The following is a 10,349-nucleotide window of genomic DNA, read 5'->3' on the forward strand; positions in this document are numbered from 1 at the left end:
CCCCTGTCTGAACCCGTGGGTGTGTGAGAGCCAACCTCAGGCTGAACCCAGCTGGGGTCAAAAGTCAGGGTTGAAGGCCAGGTCGCTGCACCGAAGCAGAGGGGCAGTGTTTACAGACCAGGTCACTGTCCTGTGGAAGGATGCAGTCTCTGTGAGGGCAGAGCCACCTGCTGGACAAACTGGTTCATTGCCACCGTGGGGGAGCGGTATTGCATATTTCCAGTTTAGGTTTCATGAATCTGTTCATCAAACCAAACAAGATTTTTTTTTTTTCCTTGAAAAGGTTCTGAGTCCAAAATGTAAATCTTCAATGTGACTCTCCCCATGCATTTATATCTGACTACTGTATTTCTTTAGCTTTGTAGTTTGTCCTCTCTCTCCCTGTCTTGGTGCTGCTATCATTGCTGCCATTATTATTAATAACAGTATTACACCTATAAGTATCACTATTATTATTACCATTAAACAACCAGTCTTTGCATCAAGACAACAATATATGAAACTGTTCCTGGTCTCTGTTCTCGCCCCCTTCTCCTCCCTCGACTCTCTCTCCTCTCCCCCATTTTTGTCTTGTTAAACCAACCGATGGAGGCAGACGGCTGCCCGCCCTGAGTCTGGTACTGTTGGAGGTCTTCCTCTTCACTGTTGCCAAGTGCTTGCACATTGTGGGAACTGTTGGGTTTCTCTCTATAATATTATCTTGACCTCTGTAAAATGCCTTGAAATAATGTATGTTATGATTTGGTGCCATGTAAAAAAATTAACTTGAACTGCAAGTATAATTGCTGATAAACAAAGAAGGTCTCCTAAAATGGAAATACTAGTCCACTTAAACTGTGCATAAATACAGTACTAAATATTAGTACTATGCACCAAAATATGACAATAAACACATAGGAATCTTTCTTGCGTCCAGGGCTGAGCCAGGTGCAGATGTTAGAACAATAATATCAAATAAAAACTGAGTAAAAAAAAAAAAAGGGTAAAAAAAATGAGATAAACCATAACAATTGTAAAGTTGGAATGATGGGTCCATTTGACTATTATAATACAACAGCTTCTTATTTTTTTTTTAAATATTGCTAAAGTACAACTGTTCCTATCCTGTAAAATGTTGAAAATGTATTTATGCTTTTATTTCAAATTGATTAGATTATTACACACTGCTCTTTTTACTGGTCAGTCAATTGAAAGACTTCAGTTTATACAGATCTGTGCTGCAAGACTTTTAACTAAAACAAGGAAGAGAGAACATTTTATACTTGATTTAGCTGCACTCCATAACGCCCAGTATCTTTTAGAATTAATTTCAAATGAGTTCTCCTTGTTTTTATGCAAGACAAGAGGCAGTGCAGGTTTTTTTTCTATTTATCTTCCAAAACTACAGAATACCATTACCAATACCAATAATTTATTCTCTCATTAAAAAAAAAAGATTCTAACTGGTTTCTGTCTTTATTTTTATTTATATATTTTACCATCTACTGTCTTTTTTATTGTCTTATTTCTTTGTCCTTCATTCACCCTTGTTTATGTGTAAATTTCATTTTAATTTTTATTGTACAGCCCTTTAAGGTATGTCTCTTGTATGAAAGGTACTCTATTAGTAAAGTGTATTACTATAATTATTATTGTTATAATAATAATAATAATAATAATAATAATAATAATAATAATAATAATAATAATAATAATAATAATAATAATAATTATTATTATTATTATATGTGTAATATGTTTCTATATACCATTACAAAACAGAATCATATACAAATATTATTCTGTTTGCAAATACAAAATAAATGATTCAGTTAAATATATTGATGTCTTTATTATTTTGTTTTTCTTCAAAATAATCCAGGCATATCTTAACAATTTATATGTATATTTGCAAATTGAATTATATTTGTATATTATTTTGTTTTTTAAATGGTATATACAAATATATTACACATATATAAGCATCCACCCACCCACAAACCACATAGTTTTGGGCAAGCCACTTGGCTACATAAGGTATCAGCTGGTATTAGTTCAGAGAAGAATAATGGTTAGTTTGGAAAACATGGAACGTGTGTGTGTGTGTGTGTGTGTGTGTTTGCACACTTAATATATTAAATATATCATGTGTTTGCATATATCCACATACTGTACCGGAGGAGTGTGACAGAAGTGTATAATGTGTGTTAATGTGCTTTTGCATATGCTGTGTATGTAAAGTCATGTTTGTGGCCAGTCTGCATTTGACCATTCATTGACCTTGGCGAGGATTTGCCTCTGTTGCCGTGGTAATGCACTGACCCTAGACTGACCTTTGCACTGGTCACTGTGGCAATTGTGTGTGTGTGTGTGTGGATGGGTGAACCTGGCAAAGTTCAAAAGGTGACTGAAAACCAGACAACAGTGAGAGCCAGGGGTAGAGGAATGGCAACAATAATGAGACAAGAAGTCACTACTTTCAAATGTCAATCCTTTATTTTTTCCACACATCTGTCGTTGCCTGGATGTCCAGTCTGTGGAGCATCAACATCAGATGATCTGATCTGTGATCACAAGATTTGTTTTTGCACTTGTTGTATTTTAGCACAAAAACCTGGGCCCTGTTCATATGAACGGTGGGCCCCCTTCCTCTCCCCATCCATTGCCATGCCTCTGATGAATCAGCAGGTAAACACATGCATCTGCAGTGGTTTATTAAGTGTTTATGACACACTATCAAAGTCTGCAAAATCTGTAATCTCAACCTCTGCCAGCCTTTTTTCCCCCACAATTTACTATAATTTCTGTGTGAAGCTTTCAGTCTTTATGCTAAGCTAAGGTAACCAGCTCCTGGTGTCACATTGTACAGACATTGGAGTGGTAATTATGTCCTTATCTAGCTTTCAGCTAAAAAAAACCCCAAAACAACAAAAAAAAAACCAAACAAAAAAGCATATTTCCCAAATATCCACATGTTCCTTTAACTACAGAGCTGGAGTCAGTAGGTTCTGAAAAACCTAAACTATCTTCTCCAGAGAGTAGCTAAGGTTTGTCCAAAAAGTCACCTACACTGGTTGCCTGGTTCTTTTTAAAAAAAAAAAAAAAAAAAAAAGAATCTAAATTGACAACACTGCAGGCTATAAACTGTTTGTGCCAATTCATTTAGAAAGAGAAAAGGGGAAACTGTAACACGGCTGGCTGACCAATGTTGTAACGGACTAATTTCCTCCCATTTTCACTCTACCTGTTCCCTCTGTTTTTCTGCCGCTGCAATGCAATGAACACTTCAAATGGGTCCTTTAGATTAGCATGTGACCTCAGTGCAGCTGACACAAGTGAATAAGAATACATAGGAAAATTGATCTGCAATGAATCAAAGATGGTCTGCAAGCAATTAAAAAAAAGTTTTTTATCACTGCTTTAAATGATTCTTCAAATGTGTCAGTAATGTTAAGTTCTGTGGTTAACAAAGATATAAACAACATGCCAAAATGAAACGGTAAAACTGAGAGAATAAAGACAAAGGCTGAAGGAAGTACCAAGAGTACTTAAAAAATCAAATAAAACCAGAAGTGATTCTGAAACACTCTACACGGTAAGATGTTTTTATTTTATTTTATTTTCATCAACATAAAATGTTTAAAGTCTGATTTAGCTGTGATGGTCACTACAAAAACATTAGTGTCATGACCAAAACATTGTATATTTTGTGTATTGTAAAGTGTATTGAACTATCAGCTAAGATGACAGTGTTTATGTATACTGTAATAGAACTCCTGAATTTTTAACTTTGAAAACTGTGTGCTCAACTTTATACCTTTTATAGAAATTGGATTGGATTAAAAATACAATCTCATAAATTACACTTAAAAATGTTTTAAGAATTTTTTTTAATTTTTATTGATTTACCTGTGAAAAATATTGTAAAAATGTATTTACAAGGTAGATAAAATAAAACATTAATAGGTCTATATAATCCTTCTTATTAGATTATTATTATTACATTATACAAGTTAATTAACATCAGGACAAAATATGTGATGTAAACATGCTGGATTGTAGCTAATTTACATCTGTAGTATACGCAGCTAACATGAAACATTACAAGTCACAATCCACTACTGTTTGAAAATTAATGAGGACTCACTGTACAATTATCAGAAATGTGTACCTTAAATATATTTATAAATGTATATACAAACAAAGTCTGGGCAAAGAGACATTTATTTCTAGAGTTGATTAAACTTAATATCTCAAGTGTATTTGTTGTTTTGATAAGCTCAGATAGTTTAACATAATTAAGAACAGCAATGTACGTTTGAAGTTCTCTCAGCCCCAAGCCCATTGGTTTCTACTGAAGACTTGAGTCTTTAAAAGCAGTCAGTTTTAAATTATTTTAATTTATTAATCATTTCAGTAAGTTCCCAAAACAGCTACCCACTGTAGGTTTTACCAAACATTGCTCACAAACAGGATGAAATTATGCATTTGTTGGGGACTATTTTCAGTGGCGGATTGAGCCACATTTGATTGTTTATGGTATTGAAGGAACATGTCACCCAGTGCAACAGTGTGGCTCAATGATGTGTATTGAATAGTGTTTGGAAACAATGGAGCTTTGGATCGGTTGTTGATCGATTGTTCATTAGTTATTTGGTTATTAGTCAGTAATTGTTAACCATAAAGGAATTTTCAAAAAAAAAAAAAATTAAAGAGCAGCTATCCATATGAATAAATGACCTGACAGAAAAACAACAGAACGAGGGGAAGAGAGAGGTGTGGAGAATAAAAGAGAAAAGAGGGTCAGGCAGCAATAATGAGACAAATGAGGAGTCAGCGGGTCAGAGGTCAGAGAGGAATCTGTGTGTGTTCTTATGTTGCTTGTACAGTGTCTAATGGACACTATATCCTGAATCAAACAGCAGACTCATATTCGCTTGTATCAACAGAGAGGAGGACAAAGATCAAAGGTGTCAGGAGGATGACGTTGACTCTGTGTCATGATGAGGTTATTGTTTTCTTCCACCAGGTGGCATCAGGGAGCAGCACAGGGTACGCTGTTCTCTCTGACTGGGTTCTAGAGGTTTCTGTAGGGTCATGGAGCTGCTGTTGGTCAGGCTTCTCATCCAGCCTAATGACCAGATCACATCAACAATACTGTTTATATTTTGTCTATGTGAAAAGATAATTTACGTATGTTGTGCTGGTGCTAGTCAAGGTCCGTTTCACTACAGACATTTGACATGTCACAGTAGAAAAACACTGGTCAAATGAAATGAGTGATGGCTGAGTCCTGGTATTGTGCATTCTGTCTTATGAGCATTTTGTCAGTGATGTCAGTGTTATACAAACTTTCACTTAAAAGACATAAAATGTGGCAGATGAAAATCCACATCTGTGAGGACTGATGAGGAGACCACAGCCTTCCTCAAATCAATATCAGAAACAAACAAAAAGATCAAAATTTACACTAACCTGTAATTTTTATACACGTTGTCCATAATTCATTTTCCTAGTACTTTGCCAGACTGTGTAACTGATACGGTGCAACTCTATGCACAACCCTGATGATAAGTATACTATACTATACATCATCTGTGAATATTTCCTTCAGTAACTTCTATGCATTATGAGGTGCAGCCACCTTGTTTTAATATGGCAGCTGTGGTAACACAATGCTGCAGTAACAACGGCCAATGTAGTATCTACATATATACTTTATATCTTTGGTCAAAGCCCAGCGGGAATAGAACTGAGCTAACTGAGTATAACACTGTTAGTAACACCTACTATGAAAGGTCGGAGTCTGCAGGGAGAGTGGTCTACAGTAAAGTTTCTCAACTGAGGTGGGACCCAATTTAGTGTCTAGCATCCAGACACACATTATAACACTGTTCAGTTCACGTGGCTTTGTTGGTATGACTGCACACAATACATTGTCAAAGCAACACAAACAATCACAATAAACATAAATAAACAAATTTCTATAACAATATTATAGTAAGTCTATGAATAAAAGGAAACATGAAATCCCAAAACATGGGATTTACCAGGTTTAATTTGCTTGGAATAACACTCAATGTAGACCAAACTCCATTCAAAAATCAGCTAAAATCAGCTGAATTATTTCTGCCCTATTTAATGCTAAAAATCAGAATCAGAATCAGAATCAGAATCAGAATCAGGTTTATTGCCAAGTATGTTTTCACGTACAAGGAATTTGTTCTAGTGAATGGTGCAGAGCGCACCAAAACACCGAGGCAGCCATCTGCGTACGCCATTTAAAAGTAACATGTTGCATAATGTATGTTATATATATGTGTGTGTGTGTGTGTGTGTGTGTGTGTGTGTGTGTGTGTGTGTGTGTGTGGTTTTTTCAGTTTCTTTACTTTTTAAAATAGGTTAAAAGTATAAAATATTAATATAATATTAACATAACTGCACTTGTTTTGGAACAATTAATAACAATGCTTCTCATTCTCAAATTTCCATCTGTTGCATTTGTTTAACACACAAATATAATTTCCATTCACATGGTTTTTTTAGCTCCCTGGGCAACTAATGATAATGATATTCCAACTGTCCAGTTAAATCAAATCTGTTATTTGTCCTTTAATGACATGCTCTTTTAATGATATAAAAATAATCATAATAATTATCACAATAATAATTAATTGATAGTATTGATATTGTTAATATAATTATAAACAGAATAATAAACAACATTCATATTCAGGGGAGACAATTAGCCTACATTTTATCTGATGAGGGTTGATAAGGGATCTGGATAATGGATAATGGGGGGGCATTGGCCCAAAAAAGGTCGAGAACCAGTGGCCCACAGAATGTGGATGATGTTACACAATACTGACAATTTACAACTGTCAACTTGCTGCTAGGCAACCACGCATAAAATGTGCATGGACCTTTATTAATGTGACAGTCTGGATTATTTCACATGGGTTCGTCTGAGGTACTTATCTATAGTCAGTGTGTCACCTGCAGTCACCCTCCAATTTTGTTGATGCACCAGCACAGATGCTGAGTGATATACTGCTGTGGATGGGAACAACAGGAAAAACATTAAAAATGCATAGAAGTTCAAGTGTAAACTATATTTTGAATATTTTCACCAGCCCTTTCTTTTGGCACTCAACTGTTTTACCACTGTATTCCTATGCACACTTGCACTGCACAGTGTATTACACTGCAGCTGTTTGAGTCATAAAGGGGCTAAAGGGACAAAATTAGAAATGGTCCAACAACAACATACATGATGACAAATGTTATTTTATTATTTTGTGTTCTTTCTTCTTCAGTTTTTACTGATACACACTGTATAGTCTACAGATTAAATGATTGATTGATTAACTGATGTTTGTGGGCAGGGTTGTTGTTTGCCACCAAAAATGCCTTCCTTTTAAAACTAAGTTTGTTTTACTGTTAGGGTTCAAACTACCTCGTGTGTGTTCTATATCGTTATTCTGTTTGATTAAGGCTTAATTTAAGGTGTCAATCAGCCTCTGGCATGGACTAAATCAGACTGAGAATGCTTAAAAAGGAGGGTGTTGGCTGCTTCCAATTCCAATATAATATATAATATTTACAATAATATTTACAATAAACAACAGCCACTAAATCCATCTTCAGGGTGTAAAATGTCAGGGAAGTCATTTCATTAGTGTCTGTATGTATCTATGTATTTATGCAGATCATTTGAGGTGTGAGCTCCTGTGTGTTTTAGGAGCTGTCACCAGTAACTCCGCTCCCTGTTTATGGACATGTCAGGTTCAGTGCAACATGGTCCAAATTTGATTTTAAAGTGGGTCCATGTGGCACTGATGATGATGCAGGATGACAGTTGTTCACATTGCTTTTATTACTTTGACTCACCAGCTACAAAACAGCAACACCTAAGGTGAAACAAGCCATCTGTTGTTATGGAAACAAGGTGTCTAATAGACTTTGCCATGTGTGAACACAGTGTAACAGTCTCAGCTCATTCCTGTCTCCTGCATCACACAGATTGGTAAAGAGAACATATGACTGACTGTAAGTTTAGAGGAAGAAAAAGAAGGGAGGGAGAGGCAGACATGGGAAAGGACTGGGAGAGAGGAACAGTGATGAGAGGAAGAGGGAGGAGCTGAAAGAGTAATGATGGTGGAGATGGAGGGATGGAGAGAGAAGGAGGAAGAGGGAGGTGTAAGGAAAGTAGATGAATGATGCTATTGGACAGTATTTCATGTCCGACTGTGCTGCCTGCCACTGAGCTCACAGCGGGGTGTGTGTGTGTGTGTTTGCTCATTCACATGGTTGTCTATTGTGTTTCATATGGAAAATGGTGCATGTGTGTGCCTATGTGAGAGCAGGCACATGTTATCCTTGGGTTACAAAACCAGAAATGTGTGTGTGTGTGTGTGTGTGTGTGTGTGTGTGTGCCCACTGTGAGATTAATTCACCTAAATTAATTGGGTTGAAATTAAAAATGAGATGAGGACACAGCTGAGCTCATCCCTCCTTTCCTGATTATCTCCTTCCTTCTATCAATTCCCGCCTCCTTTCTCTCTTTCCTTCCTTCCTTTCCTCATTCCTTCTTGAGCTCATTTTCTCCTGCTCATTTCAATCCATCGCTTTTACATTTTCCATGGTTTCCAGGCATTTTGCACAACACACACATCTGGAACCATATGGTTCCACACACACACACACACACACACACACACACACACACACACACACATATAAAAGCCTTCAGAGGATGACATACAGACAGAGATGTAAAGTGAAGACATAATAGATTAGTGTGTGTTTATGTGTGTACGTGTGTGTTAATGTGAGACAGAGAGATGTAGTGTTTATCAATGACCTTTTCAGAGGGAGGAGGAGTAGTTTAACCCAGCTGTAGCAGCTGAGTGTGTGTGACTGTGATGTGTGTATGTGTTTGTGTGTGCGTATTAATACACTGCTGTTTGAGGTATCATGGTGTTATTGGTATTAACGGGAATAATTGAGTTGCTCAACAGACCGAGGACCAATCAACACTCTGTGTGTCACCCTGCAGAGAGAGAGGGAGACAGAGAAACCCTACACACAGACACACACACACACACGCACACACGCACACATACACACATGCAAAGACTTGTTTCACTATCCCTGTGGGGCTCACTCATTGACATAATGCATTCCCTATCCCCTAACCTGAGCCATCACATCTAAATGCCTAACTGTAATGCTAACCCTAAAAACAAGTCCCTGCCAGGATATAAACACACACACGCACAAACACACACACACACATAAATTGTCACAGGTTAATTTTGGGGACATTACACAGACTTGCATTCAAATCCTGGAGACTTATCCAAACCATAACCATAACCACTGACCTGAAAATCAACTTTTACCTAATAGTGACACAGCTTTTGTCCCCAGTCGGACAAGTCGTCCCAAATTAACTGGTCTTTAGTCTGTAATTTGTCCCTAAAGGTAGCCTTTGAGAGAAACACACATACACACACACACACACAAACACACACACACACGCATATTTTATGTGTGGACACCCTAAAACACACAGACAGACAGACACATGTACACACATGTATTAAAACAGACAAACACACACATAGAGGCTGTACTGAGGTGTTACACCGTTCAGACCAGGACTCAGGCTAGGAACACACTGGCTGCATGGCGTGTGTGTGGCGGCTTAGGAACGTCTTGGTTTTCATTTTGGTGCCCATGTTAACAGGTTAGCGCGAACACTAATTTTCTGTCAAAAATACGTCAGAACTTAATATATATAATGTGATGCTAACATTAGCTAACATTTGTTAGCTAAGTTAAACTGTTTGGCAAGCGAGAAAATATCATTCATCATTTTAATGTAGGAAACACAAGTGTCTCCAAGCAGACTGGTAGTGATGCCTTGTGCAGCAGACATTTACTGTTCCCTTACTTTGAAAATCCTGGAGGCTGCTTCCCCCCACTGTTTCAGGTGTGTAGATGGCAATTGCACAGCGGTGAATGTTACCTTTAAATCAGTCTAAAAAAGTGGTGATGGTGTTTGTTGCTGTGGTAACTCTGGTGCCATCACGTATTGCAGCATCCAGAGACTTCTGTTATTAAAAACTGATGATTGAAGTTGAAAATGATGCCATTACATAAAACCCATCGTTTAGTTATCAAAGAGACTCCTGTGTTTTTCTGTTGAGGAATACTGGGGAAATCATTCAAAGAAAACCTTGAATGTGGAATTTTCCAGTGGGGAAAAATACTGCTGGATGGTGGGTCCTCCCTCTGAACGCCTTATTTGGTTAAAAAATGCCTCAGCTTTCCAATGGCAAATCTCAAAGTGTCCACTATTG

Source organism: Trachinotus anak, unplaced genomic scaffold, assembly GCF_046630095.1.
Source record: "Trachinotus anak isolate AG129_WGS33_773 ecotype Australia unplaced genomic scaffold, CSIRO_AGI_Tana_v1 ptg000003l, whole genome shotgun sequence".
NCBI lineage: Eukaryota > Metazoa > Chordata > Actinopteri > Carangiformes > Carangidae > Trachinotus > Trachinotus anak.